General features: G+C 32.6%; 1 long non-coding RNA gene across 1 annotated transcript; it reads right to left on the reverse strand.

The window, feature by feature from the left end:
* Positions 1-6,010: 6,010 nt before the first annotated feature.
* On the reverse strand, positions 6,011-11,341 carry LOC148783348 (uncharacterized). The gene is made up of 2 exons (XR_016049603.1): positions 11,206-11,341; positions 6,011-7,600 (listed from the first exon to the last, which is right to left on the reverse strand). It is a non-coding gene; the product is annotated as an uncharacterized LOC148783348 (long non-coding RNA).
* Between the last annotated feature and the right edge of the window lie 4,181 nt (positions 11,342-15,522).

Below are 15,522 nucleotides of genomic sequence, written 5' to 3' on the forward strand. Positions count from 1 at the left end.
CACCTTAACATATCTCTTATTCCAGATGTCGATTCTTGTACAACAATCACATCAAGATTTTCCTCCTTAGGCGAGTTTTTAAATAAGAAAATTGTATAATTTTTTTGTTTAAAAAAAAAATTTTGTGTAATTTAGAATTTACTATAAAGATAAATGGATCAATTTCCGAAATGATAAATTGATATATTATAACTATTTAATATGTGCCATGTGGAATATCACTACAAATATGTGAAGAAAAATGATATATGCCTGGGTCTCCTAATTCAAGTTAATACGCATGCGACGCTAATTTTCAAGGTTTAGATGCTTATATCATGTTCCGATACCCTAAGCCTCTATACATTACTCTTTTGATCTTTTTTCCAAAATAGGAAACTTGTATGCCCTTTTTCAACACAATGTCTCCCACACCAACCATAGCTCTCTCTCATCTTTCTCGCTCCGTACTACGAAGTCGGAGCCGTCCGATCTCGTAAAGGACTCTTGCAAGCACACTAGGGACTACAACTTCTGCATACTCCTACTTAGCACTCACCTACACAGTAACAAGGCTGACCCAGTTGAGCTGATCAAAATGGCTCTCGATATAGATATGGCCTCGGAGGAGAAATACAAGGATCCCAAGAAACATGCAGATGTAGTTCAATGCAAGTTAGATCGCATAAGGGTTCTCAAATGTATGGAAAAATCGATTCGGGCCCTCAAGCAAACGAGGCGACGGAGTGGATCGGCTTTTCCTCTACTGTGGTGGAGAGCTGTGAGAATGCGATGAGGGCTCAGAAACCGAACCCAGTTTCCGAGCCGAACCTAGTTACAGAAACCAACGTGCATATAAGCACGGTGTTGAACCTTGTATTGGTTCTAATCGAACTGCTCATCTGATTGATGTTAAACAGTTATTTTGAGGTGTGATTTGATAAATTTCCTTAATAATAAAGCCCCGGTTTTGCCAATGCGATAACATGAATGCTCAAATGTTATTTTGGTTTCATTAGTAACAAAATTTGTGGGCATGTTGCCTTTTAAGGTCCAACACTAGTCACATGATTTTTAGTATAATATACTTGAACATTTCAGCTCTAGTCTTACTTTGCTTTTCACACTTGCAGAATTAACTTTGAATTGGAGGAAACTTGGGGATGGAAATAGTAAAATCAAACAAGGGAAAATGACCTACCCCACCTCTCCCATACTATCCTTAAGCTAGGGTTCTGCTGGAAAAAAAAACCATGGCTCTCTCATCTCTCAAAGCTTTCCGAAAATTGGGTTTTCTGGATGTGGATTCCAGGTTTGTTGATTACTAAAATCAATTTTTACTAATGTATTCTCCAACTAGGTTTTTCACCTTTATTTTGTATTCAAAATTTTCAAGGAGCAATCATGAGAAATAAATTATTATGTTTGTTGGATTTTGGAACAACCATATTTCATATACAAAATAAGAAAACAAAATTTTACCATATTTCACTGCAAAGAAATCAATGTCCAATATTCAAGATTAATTTGCAAAGCAATCGATGTACAATTGGTGGTAGCATTAGTAATGAATACCCAAAGGAATTTTCGGTTTGGCTTCCGGGATTTGTCTCTAATAAGCGATTGAGATACGAAAGGAGTCGGTTATATGACTCTTCTTGAGAGCCATGTATCTCTGTCATCGCAACCTCTTTCCCACACCAAGCCTTCACATGAGTGCTCTCTTTTCCATGTCTTTATTCGAAATATTCATGTCTGACCAAGTTTTCTATGCTAGTATTTCCCTCTTTAGTGCATTTAGCCCACACTCGATAGCTCTCATTTTTCACATATTGAAATTCGAAGTGGCGAGCTATCTCATATTTGCATAGAGCTTCAATAAAGACACCGATGTAAATAAATACCTTGCAACATCTAATCATCCACGTGCTAACAACTCTACTAAATTACAAAAATCATATCACAATATTCCAAAATAGCCTATTGAACAGAGGAGGTCATAATCATATGAAAACCCAAAAGAATCACTCATAAAAATCGAACATTTAATCGATGACAAAAATAAAAGAATTAGAAAGAGGAAAATTAGTACTCTTTTTTTTTTTAACAAAACCTCCTAAAAAATAACACAAATGCAGTCTTTGTAAACCTTCATCCACAAGCAATTAACTGAAACAAACCTCAATAACATCAACAGATAATAAATATTTTGTTGAATAATCATCATTTTGAGGTCAATTAACACGCATAAACAAATGTAGCTTATTCACATGGATTTTGCAAATGTAAATTGCTGAAATTTTGACTCTCCCATAGCAAATCCTTGAACCCCAAATATTAAGCCCAAAAAATGTCAAGCCCAAAAAACTCTATTTCAAATTAAATGTTAAGCCCAAAAAATTAAATGTTCAAGTCCAAAAAAATGAATATAAAACCATATGATAGCCTATTTGCAAATAACTCTATTTCAAATCTTGCATCAATTAAACACCAAAAGAAATTATAAAAAAAAAAAGTCATTCAAGAAGTGAATCGATCATTAGAATAAACTATTGTAATCCAAATCCACTTAAACAATGCACAATAATCATGTGCAACTCATTCAAGAAGCATCAACGATTAGGGTTAGGATCTTGGGAGTCAGTGATTAAGAGTATAGGATTTTACGGTGTAGTATTGGATAGAAGAGAAGTTGAAAGCCCAAAAATTCTAAAAATAGACAAATATCAATTAGTCTGTACCTGATTTAGAGAGAAAGAGTGAGGGAGGGAAGAGAAAGCTTGTGCCTGCAAAGGAAAAGAGAGAGGGAAATTGTTTTAATTAATAGACGTACATTTTGTTAAATAAAATGATGAAATTCGTAAAAAAAAAAAAAACAAAGAAAATCGTAGTTGGGGGGCAGGCAGTCCTAAAACGTTCAACCTGGGGGGCATCGAAGGGACTTTTGCTGACCCGAGGATTTAAAAGGGAAAAAAGCGGATAAAGGGGGGGTGATGGTCATTTTCTCATAAAACAAATGTGAAGTATTTATGATGGGCATATTTAGAAGGACGTGGTTTGCATAAGGTTATCTTAAACAAAGGTGAACAACTAAATTTTATCATAACATAATTTTGGTGTTGAAAATATTTTGTATAGCTTGATAATCTTTTTTCATATCTAATTATAAGATGTAAGACTCAAAAAATAGTTTAAATCTATAGACATATGAATATTTTGAAAATAGACAGTCCAATTAATACTTTTCAAGTAGATTAAAAATTAGTTTTTTTAAGGTAATATTTTTCAATGGGGAAGACCGGCCCCACCTATTTTTCAAGTAGAATTGGAATTAGCTTTTTGAAGGTATTAATGGGGTGGTGTTAGTGGTGGGAATGAAAACTACAACATGGTGACTAAGATGTGGGGTGCTACTACCGCGACCGATCCTTTCCCAACTAAAACGCGATATATTAAAAACTCCAATTTCTTTATGAGATCTTCAGAAAATCATCGTCTTTATGGAACCTATATAAAGCATATTTTACCTTTTTACAAAAAGACTTTCCCAAAGAAAATTCTTCCTTATAACTTTCCGGAAACTTCCGTTCACTTCATTGATTTGATATCTTTGATTTTGTTTTTATTTTTTTGTCTTAAATCTATTCAATATTCTTGCCAATGATTCACTTAAAAATTGTATAAAAAACAATGTATTTCTAAAAAAAATATTCTTTTAAAACAAATGTATATCTCAAAATATTAGGTAGAGATAGAGAAAAGTAAGATAATAAAAAAAAAAATTTCCTTTAAACCAAGGGCATCAAAAGGAAAGAGAGGGGCTCAGTTACTAAAATTTAGGTCGCTCGGAATTGAGGGTGAGGCTCGAATATTAAAGTTTGCAAACACATTATTCAGTACAAGTATGCCTTTTTGTTGCTTGCTCTTTTATTATTAATCAAAGTAATTGCTGTATTTATGATATTGTTTTTGTTTCATTGTAAGCTCTGAATAAAATTATTGAAGTGATGTCGTATTTAATAGAAATATAGACAAAAATATTTGTCAAGGACCCTAAGTGGTAGAAAGTAAGGAAATAGAATTATTGTTCGATGATTCTAGTGTATCCTTATAATAAGTACAAATCATAATTTTATCCAATGTCATCTTTACATATCTGATTTTTTATTTGGGCGTTTTTTTTTTTTTTTTGCTAAATCTCAAATATTTATATTTTTAAATTTACCTAATCTTGGTGATCTATATTTTTGTTCAATTAATGATCCTATGAAACCGTCCCACACCCATGTATGTAGAACCCAAAATGATCACTATTAAATTTGACACAAATCTCTATAAAGTTATGACATGGGTGTGGAATTTGATTTTTCTAGAGATCTATGTCAAATTTAATGGTGATCTTTTGAAATCCTACACACATAGATATGGGAGAGTCTCACAAGGTCATTTCCCTTTTTATCCCTATTTTTTTTGCCTCCAATTCTTTTGACCAAAACTGGCTTATTACTCTTTTGGTTAGTTGATACCTATGGTCTCACACAATGCTCCACTAGCGCGTGCATAATTTAGCAAGTGCACACTATACATCAGCTCCGTAGGAAAAATAGGTTTTCTCTTTCTAACATTAAATAGATCTCACGTATTTTCGTTTCTATGCACATAGTTTTGGACACGGTTTTTATGAGTCTATGTAAAACTGAGTCATCCCTTAAAACTCTATTGTTGAGATGGATTTTTGGACTTAATTTTTAAGGACATGTCATCTATAATATAGAGATCATGAATATGAAAAAATATATAAATTTTAAAAATTAGAAATAATAATTCTAGTGAGAAAACATTTGGATTGTTAGTTTCAATTGTTTTTAGAAGGACTACTTATTTGCATTCATCTCTAAAATGGATGCTTTATACATCGGGAAAAAATATATTGTTGAGATAGATTTTTGGACTTAATGTTTAAGGACAAGTCATCTCTAATATGGAGATCATGATTATGAAAAAATATATAAATTTTATCTAATATAGAGATCATGAATATGAAAAAATATATAAATTTTAAAAATAAGAAATAATAATTCTATTAAGAAAACATTTGCACTGTGAATTTCAATTGTGATGGATCACCAATTTGCATCCATCTTTAAAATGAATGTTTTATACGTTGGGAACCGCAAATGTAGAATGCAGTCCCTGCCTCATGAAACAATTTTCCTTTAGTTTTTCTATTTACTCCAAAATAACCCTTATTACGTTGTCTGAATTGGGGTTATTTATTTTTTGGCTTAGTTTTCAGTTTGGAACTTCAAGTTTTAATTCTTTTATTTAAATAAAATGTTTTGGAGCTTAAAGTTGTGAACCATTGGTTTAGAAAACCAATTTGGGGCTGTAAGAAATTCAACTAAAGTTAGATCCCTCATAAGCACAAACAAATGAAAATCAAATTAGGAAACAAAAAGCACTTAGAATAAAAGAAGGCATTGTCTACAAAGGGGCCATTTATAATTTATACATGGAGGTCATAACCATGTACATTCATAAAATGTCAAATTGGATGGCTTGAGGTGAAAGCATTTTTTACAAAAAGGCCATTTATAATTTATACATGAAAATCATAACCATTCACGCTAATAAAATGTCAAATTGGATGGCTTGAGGTGAATTGTGAAGTATGCTAATTTTGGTTTTTGAAATTGTGTCTATCCAATGACACTCTTACAATCAATCACCCATTTTAAAATGTAAAAGACAATAATGATTATGACTTTTATGTACAAAAGATAAATGGCCTCTCTGTAAACAATCTCATTAAAGAAATCACAACCCATACCAAGAACTTAAGAAAAAGTATACAATAAAACCATTCGTCTTTAGTACAAGGTGATCACAATTAATCTTGATCATTAGATGCAAACGTAGATGGTTGCCTTTATTCTATTGACCAATCTCAAACTCTAAAACAAATTTTCTTGAACTTTGTGATACACCCAAACTATTAGATTTCATTTCGGATGGCTGTAACTAATTATGATTTCTTTGTATCAAAGGCAAATGCTCTCATTGTATGCATTTCCATAACTTTATACACATAAATTTGTATCAACATTTCAATTATAGATAGATACCTCAAAGGACGAACAAATATATAAAATTAGAAAAAGAAAGCATAGACCATTACCAATAAATTAAATTTGCATCAACAGTTCAATTAGAGAAGGATCCCTCAGAGCAATGTGTTTAAAGCTAAGGAGTGAGGGTTTGTAAAGAATCAGCCTGTGCAAATACCCAAACTTTCTGGTGCTCCACTTCAATTCACTTCTCTGTCCGCTCCTCAAATTGAATAAGGAGATGCTATGACCCAGCATGCCAATAAAGAGAAACTCACCGTGCATCATCATCGTCACTTTGAGATCTGCAAAACAGTTCTCAAAATTTGTCCAGTTTTTCCCAAGGCCCATTTCTATCATTTTATCCCATCTTCTTTCCTGGGCCTCAAAACCCATATTCCCATTCTGCATTCTTTTCTATTGCCCTCATGAAACCAACCATGAACAAAACATATGTGCCCATCCCATTCAAGGAATTTAAACCCAAAATCGGAGTAATCCGGGCGTGGGAGTCCTGTGGACAATGGAAGGCTCTCCTCCCACTCCTCTCTCGCTGTGTCGAAAACCTCGATGTTATACCCTCCGGATTCTCCTGCATAGAAAACATTGTAGAATTTTCCGAGCATGCATGTGAGAATGTTGCGGAATACATTGAGAGGCCATCGACGGCGGCCCGGAGACCTCACTTCCATCCACTTTCCAGCGTTCGATGAGTATAGCATCCAAAAGAGTGATGATGCCAGCATATAAAATGTGGTGCTCACAGGGTTGTAATAGAATCCAAACATGAAACTGTATCGGAACTTGAAATCCTTCTCGACGGTCATAAAATCAAGGGTGATAGGGTTAAAAACGTTGAGGCCAAAGCCGAACTTATTTCCGCATAGCATACCATTGCTGCAAGCCAGGAGCCTAAATGATGGGAGGGTTTCGATTGAGTTTAGAAGGAAAGAGAGAGAGGAAATAGCATTGTCCAGAATCTGGTTTGGTAAAAATAAGAGCAAAGGGAGTGGATGCCGACGGAGGTGCTAGATAATGGGTTCGTCCGAAAGAGAGAGAGGAGAGTAGTTCATTCCATTGTTTAGAAAAGGATCTGAACCTGCCAAGGGCTTTTAAAGGGACTCCCAATAAAATTTGCTCCATAATATCATCACACATGAAAGTCTTGCTCGGTGCCTGAATCTTCAGGCGGCGATTTCTTCTGTTCAGAAACAAGAAACTTTCTCTTCCTTTCTCCTTTGGATGCTGATCTCTTCCTTTTTGGGTATAAAAGAGCTTCACGAATGAGAAATTCGAGGGTAGGAACCTTATCCAATGCTCCTTTTAATACTGATCTCTTCTTTTTTGGGTATGAAACTTCTTCGAGAATAAGGACTTCGAGGGAAGGAACCGTGGCCAATCTCTTCCCCACTGCCGTTGCTCTCTTTGTCTTTGAATTTTTATGGAACCTCTTCTGCACCATGGTTGAATATGATAAGAGGTAGTAGGTGGGTGTGGCGTTGGACTGGTGTTTCCTTAACAAAAGAGAGATACATAAAAGTTAGAAATGGGGATACCCAAAAAAAACACTACAATAAGTTGCAACCTATTTAAGTTCGAATTCAAACCCAATAAATTTGAATTCAAACTGTAATGCAACCTTAAACAATCCAATTAAGGGGCACCATTTACCCAAAAAAAATTAAGGGCACTTCTAAATTTTATCATAAATGTAATTTTGATATAAAAAATTATTATTATGATTTGAGAATTTATTTTCATCTCTAATCACAAAATTTTCAACTTTAAAAATGGTTCAAATCAAGTAAATCTATAAACACATAAAAATCTTAAAAATTGACGGTTCAAATAATATGTTGTAAGATACACTATTTCACGGGTTCGAAATCTTTTTTTCTTTTCATATTCATATATCACGATGTCAAGATAATCAATCAGAGGGTTTTTCAACATCTAAAACAACCATTTATGATGGATTTTTTAGGTGTATCTTTAATCTACATTTTAAAGTTACAACTCTATTTAAACTTTTTCCATAAGAATCCTATGATATATGTGATCGATTGATATTAAATGAAGCTCAAAGTTGTACTCACCAAAAAAAGGGCTGGAGGAGATATACGAATTTATTTAGGACTTTATACGGGAAGATAAAAGATTATTATTTTCTTTCTTTTTAATTTCGATTAGGAGGCTTCCTATGACAATTAAATTTTCTGTTAGGAAGCTTTGTAGAGATAGATCTAAGAAAGAATTCCTAATGTTTCTTGGATTGCACGGAGAGGAGGATATAGATATTAAAGGAACGGGATGAGAATTAATGAAGATATTTAAGGGACATAGGTATTTGAAAGTATTTTAACGGCTTCTAGAGAGGGATTACAGGAATATATAGATGAAATAAAAAATTAAAACTTAGAGTGATTTATGTAAGGTCCCTCCTAAAATTTAAAGTAAAATATGAAATGCTCCGCTCAAATTACAAAGAAAGTCGGTCAACCCATTTGTTTTATCTTTTCAATAGTGCCCCTCGATCGATTTAAATTTTGATTTTTTTTTTTTTTTAGTTTTTTCGTTAGTAGGGCAATTGCCCCAAGCTTTAAGGGGCCACCCTACTAACGAAAAAACTGAAAAAAACTAAAATAAATCAAAATTCGTTTTGACCAAGAAGCAATTTTGAAAAAATAAAAAAAAAATATGGGTTGACTGACCTTATTTATAATTTTGGCCAATCAATGGCGCATTTTATATTTTACCTAAAATTATAGGGTCCCTACGTGAATCACTATAAATATTCAAGAAATAGGCGATGTACCTAATTTGTTTGGCTTAGGCGCTTAGCCAAGTTTCGAATAGGAAGGACTTTTATCTTCAATTATCTTACTTGGGGATATTTTTGTTTTACTTGAAATAATGGAATCCATCTCACTATCAGTAGGTGATTATTTTCAAACAAAAAAATTGAATTTTAAGTTTTCGAAATTCTAGATCATTCCATTTAAAAACTAGAAAGTTCTAGTGCAACCTTGGATGTTTTTTTTTTTTTTTTTTTTTGCACATAAAGAGCGAGAGTTTATGTTTATTTTTATTTTTATTATTTTATTTTATTTTATTTTATTTTATTTGAGGTTGTTTGAGAGGTTCTAGAGATCACATCTCCAAAATTTGGGATCTAAACAATACTCCCAGTATAACTTAAACAAATAACTCTGAGACTGAATTCAATGAAGCCATGGCATTAACACATAATAAAATTTCAGTGAGCAAGAGAAAGGACAATAATTCAGGAAAAGCCCCAACCACGAGAAAATTAAAAATAAACAAGTTTTAAAAACTCAAGAACCAGCTTTTGAAAACAAATCATAAATGGAAGATATCTAACAAATATCTCTGAGACTGAATTCAATGAAGCCATGGCATTAAAACATAATAAAATTTCGGTAAGCAAGAGAAAGGACAACAATTCAGGAAAAGCCCTAACCGCAAGAAAATTAAAAATAAACTAGTTTTAAAAACTCAAGAACCAGATTTTGAAAAGAAAATCATAAATGGTACATATATAAATAGCTTGGCTTCACATGACAAGACCCAAAAAAAACAAACAAAGGAGTTATAAATTCCAAAAAAGACAAAACCAAGAAAAACAGGAGATGGAAAACAAAAAAAACAATAACAAAATCCAAAAACAGAAGAAAATATATATATGAGAACTAAAAAAAACTGAGAATGAAGACAACATGATGGATTTGAAAAAACATTTATCTTGGTCCTTAAAAATTATCCAAGATCCACCTAAATAGAAGCCTAATGAGGAATATCATATATCAGATTTTAATTTTTCCCCACTAAGAAAAACACAAAAACAACAATGAAACAGAAAATGGATAGTCAAGAATAAGATAAGGAAAAGTATATAAAGAGACCGCTTACCTTTCGTACAAGGTAGTCACAATTAATCTTGACCATTAGATGTGAAATTGAGTGGCTGCATTTATTTCAATGACCACGCACACAGTTCAAAAGAAATTTTTTCGAACACCCAAGCTATCAAATTTCACATAGTAATAGTGACCTCCTGTAAATGGTCTCATTGTATACAATTCCCTAAGATAATGACCATAAAGTTAGTAAAAAAAAAAGAGAAAAAAGACCAAGCCAAAATCCATCACAATGAGTAGCCCAAAAACTTTTACTTTTACTGTCATGGCTGTAAGAACAAATTTGAATCCAAAACCAGGGAAAATGAAGCCTACCGTTCACACATTATCAGAGCAAATCCTTCAAGATTATAAAGTAACCACCCTTTATTTTTTTGAAAATAATTTCAATAACTACTATATAAACTTTCAGGAACAAATACTAGCTGGAGCATTGAGCTTCGAAGTACATATAATTAGGGATCTAAGGCTTAAGAAATCAATAAATGATACACGCACATGAATCCCAATAAGAGTACTAAGCCAAATAAGAATACAAAAGAAAACAAAATACAGTAAAATAAAGAAAAGAAACAAATACAGTAAATAAAAAAGACCAACGAGACAAACAATAGAAATATACAACAAAAATTACAACACAAAACGAAAAAACAAAAATAAAAAATGAAGTTAATCCAATTGTTTTTAGGCCTTTTTAAACCTAAGTTTTAGGCCTTTTTAAACCTAAGTTTCCATAAAGCGTTTTAATGTGGAAAGGACCTTTTTAAACCTAAGTTTTTAGGCCTTTTTAAACCTAAGTTTCCATAAACCTAAGTTTTTAGGCCTTTTTAAACCTAAGTTTTCAGGCCTTTTAAAACCTAAGTTTTTAGGCCTTTTTAAACCTAAGTTTCCATAAAGCTTTTTAATGTGGAAAGGGCCTTCAGAGAGTCCTGGAAACTATACTTAAAAAGCAAAATAAGCGCTTTAATGGAGGAAATAGTAGTAGTTTCTGTAGCTTTAAGGCTTTTAATTGAGGAAACGCTAAGATTTCTCGATAGGTTTAACTCTCTGGTTTCTTAGAAGACAATTGAGCTCCACCGAACATTTAATAGCGGAAACTAGGGTTTCAGTAGTGAGAGAGCAGAAGAGAGAGATCAGAGGGAGAGAGGGAATGTGAGAGAGAAGATGGGAGAGAGACGTACCTGGTTGCAGGGAGGAGAGCGGTTAAGGCTTGGAGATGCGAGAGGAAAGCGCCTAGGGCTTGCAGCGTCAGAGATGCGAGAGATTAAAAAAAACGACGTTTTCTTCGGGTTTTGATCTCGAAAGCCTTCCCAAACTAAAACTTCAACGATTTTAGGCGGACTATAAACGTTTGCTTTGTTTTTCCTTCTTTATTTTATTCCCAAAACAAAAAAACGAACTTTGTAAATATCTATTATGGTTTTTGTTATTACCAAAATATCAAATAATTTTCATTATTATTGTCTTGTCCATTTTTTCACTCCATAACCGAAATTTAAAAAAAATCGGCTTTATCCTTTTAAGTTTTTGAAAAACCGAAATGAGCCTCATTTAAGTTGTTGAAAGACCGAAAATATCCTTGACACCAATGGTTTAAAAACCGGATCGGTGATCCGGATCGGGCTTTTTAAAAACCGATCCGGATCGGGGAATCCGCTATCCGGATCGGTGAATCGGCGATCCGGATCGGAATCGGGTGAATCTGTCATAATAAAGCTTCAAAAAAAGCAGAAAAAATTATTAAAATTCATTACAAATATTGTTTTTTAGGAATTCAATAAAAAATGAGGGTACTCCATTAAGAATTTTCATGTTTTTGAATGAATATGCGAATATTGATATGTTCTTCCCCTGCATGAGCCGCCATTCAACATTTAATTTACATCACACAAAAGGATAAACATAGAATTATCATGGAATAAGTATATCAACATACATGGACTACAATAAAGCATAAAATTAGTAACATACGATCTAAAAATAAAATGATAGACGACGTTGTTGTCCTTCTTGGTCACGCTGGTGCCATTGATTGAATTCGTTTGACAATTCATTGATTCGATCTAAAAACGAATCATCGATATTAGCGGGCGTCTGACTATTCTCAAATCCCTGAGTGTTAGTGTTTTGTTGTGAGTACAGCAAATTTTCAAAAAATTCGATCATGGATTAAAAAAAAAAATTAACAAATTTTCAAAAAGTTCGATCATGGATTAAAAAAAAAAAATCATAAATTTTCTAAAAAATCGATCATGGATTACAAAAAATTCGATCATGGATTACAAAAAATTCGATCATGGATTACAAAAAATTCAATCATGGATTACAAAAAATTCGATCACGGATTACAAAAAATTCGATCATGGATTACATAAAATTCGATCATGGATTACAAAAAAAAAAAAAAAACATAAAAAAACAAAAAATTCGATCGTGGATTACAAGAACAGAAAAAAACAATTCGATCATGGATTACAAAAAACTCAATCATGGGTTACAAAAACAAAAAAAAAACAAAAAATTCGATCATGGACTACAAGTAAAAAAAACAAACATTTCGATCATGGATTACAAAAAAGTCGATCATGGATTACAGAAAATTCTATCATGGATTACAAAAAATTCGATCATGGATTACATAAAATTCGATCATGGATTACAAAAAACAAAAAAAACAAAAAATTCGATCGTGGATTACAAAAAAAGAAAAAAACATTTACATCATGGATAACAAAAAATTCAATCATAGATTACAAAAAACTCTATCATGGGTTACATAAAAAACAAAAAACAAAAAATTCGATCATGGATTACAAAAAAGAACAAACATTTCGATCATGGATTACAAAACATTCGATCATGGATTACAAAAAATTCTATCATGGGTTACAAAAATAAAAAATAAAAAATAAAATTCGATCATGGATTACAAGAAAAAAAAACAAACATTTCGATCATGGATTACAAAAAATTCTATCATGGGCTACAATAAAAAATAAAAAAATAAAAAAAAAATTTGTTCTTCACAGAGTTCGTTTTACATAAGCGATTTTAACTGTAAAATTCACCTCTAAGTGAATAAATTACATCCAATTGAGTATATTTTCTGATAAACAACAACATAAGGAATCAAAAACCTAAATTTCTAACACATTATTTCTAATATATCATGAAAACAAAATCAAAAGGCGGAAAAAAAAAAAAAAAAACAGCGGAATTTGGTTCCGCAGACATCTCACTGTTCATATCAAATTTCTTGCTGTAATTGACTAGATTACGTAAAATTGAAAATTTTAAATCATACTAGACACAATAAAGATTAAAAACCCTAATTATTGAACTCATTTTGTTCAAAATATGCCGTGAAATAAATCAAATGGCGGAAAAAAAAAAAAAACCCAAAGTTCTTACCTGTTTTTGTGAACCGAAGCCTTCAATCTCCAAAAAACTCAGTTTTTCTCAACGATTATCACAAATTAGTAACAAAAGGTTTTGATTCAGAGCTTTAAGATCAAAATGCCTACAAATTTTGAAAGATTCATGCCCTATTTGGCATGAAATTTCAGAAAAGGCGGAAACCCTAAACCCCGAAATTTTTGTGATCCAAAAACAACCAATTTTTCCACCATTTAATTCTTGAAAAAGCTGAATAAAACTGTTTACAGCCTGCAAATCAGATCACATGCCAAAAAAAACAAAAAAAATGATCAAAAAATGACAAATTTGAAAGAATCCGTGAAGAACACTGTGCAACCCGTGTTCTTCACGGACTCGCCGATTCTGCACAGTGAATCGGCGAGTCACTGTGCGGAATCATCCGGTTCTCTCTAGAACCGGACGATTCCCGATTCTTGAAACGATCCGGTTCATTTTCGTGAAATCCGAGTCGAACCGGGCGAGTCCGGTTCGACTCGGCGATTTTTTAAACGCTGCTTGACACTTTAAAACTTTTTTCACTCTACTCTCTGCATCTCAGGCTCTATGTGGGAAAACTTCACACACTCTGCTCTACTACATCTCTCAAAAAACCTCTGTCACAAAAAGCCTAATCCTATATCTTTAAATTATATTACAAGCTCAAGATTTTTTATGGATTTTGACGGTATTTCTCGTATTTTGAAGGTATTTCATGGATTTATGATTTATAGTGAAGGTACGTATATATTGATTTGTAAATCGATAAACAATAAATAACCAATATTAATGCAAACAAACAAGTTGAACAATATTTACTCAAAACAACAAATACAATATAGTGTACTACTATATATATCAACATAATATACTACTAAATAAATCGATTGTTCAATAAACGGCCCAAAACAACAAATATTAATACAAACACAAAATAAACAACAAATAATTATACAAATAAACAACTTCAACAATGTTTACCCAAAAAAATTCCACTTCAACAATACACAAGAAATAGTTAAACATAAATAAAATATTGTATTAATTTTGATAAAATTAATCAACAGTATAAGGCAAGAATAAGAAAGGTACCAATCAAGACCAGCTTGAGAGCCAATCTCTTCAAGTTTGTGGGATATTGTATTAGGGGATAGAAAAGTTCGTAAGATACTGCTTTTGGGGGACACAAATTTTTGGAATGCTAAAATATCAAGAAAAATGATCCTAGAAGCTTGTGTGATGGGGTTAAATTGGGTTTTATGCTTGAAAATTATCGATTTTAAAAAACCGAAACTAAAAAATTTCGGTGTTTTAAAAACTGAAATAAAGCTCTTTTTTATTTTTAAAAAATCTAAGAAGGGTAAAACCATCTTTTTAAAAAAAAATCGTTATGAAGTAAAAAAACGGACATACCAATAATAATGAAAACTATTTGATATTTTAATAATAATCAAAATTATAGTGGATATTTACGTAATTTTCCTTATTTGTAATATCACATCCTAGACTCAACACTCCCCCCCCCCCCCCCCCCCCCCCCCCAATCAGGAAGACTACAAAATTGAGATAAATATGCTCCGCTCCTATCTTTTTCTCTCTCTACCTACCCTCTCTCGTTCTCTCTATCCACCCTCTTTCTCTCTCTACCCGTTCTCTCTCTATCTATCGTCTCTCTACCCGCTCTCTCTCTCCTTTGAACTTTGTATCTAGTCTCTACCCAACTCTCTCACACTCTCTATCTGCCCTCTCTTTCTCCTTCTATCAGCCCTCTCTATAACCGCCCTCTCTCTCCTCTGGATCTTTTTTTCTCTTATAGATTTTTCTTGGTTCTCTCTACCCGCTTTTTTCTCTCTAAAAATAAAAATTGGGAGAGAGCAGAAAAATAGGCAGAAAAAAAAAAAAAAAGACAAAATGAGTAGAGAAAATTGGTTTTTCCATTTTCTCTCTCTCTCCCAATCTATGGTTTCAGAACTCATGCCTTCAATGGCAAAAATTAAGCGTTTGTAACAAATTTCTGAGCCTGCGCGCTTCTCGACACCAACTGTAACTAGACATAGAGTTGGTAAGTTTTCTTTGATTTTGAA

This window comes from Amborella trichopoda, chromosome 2 (genome assembly GCF_054954075.1).
Source record: "Amborella trichopoda isolate Santa Cruz 75 chromosome 2, AtrichopodaSantaCruz75HAP2 v2.0, whole genome shotgun sequence".
In the NCBI taxonomy this organism is placed as follows: Eukaryota; Viridiplantae; Streptophyta; class Magnoliopsida; order Amborellales; family Amborellaceae; genus Amborella; species Amborella trichopoda.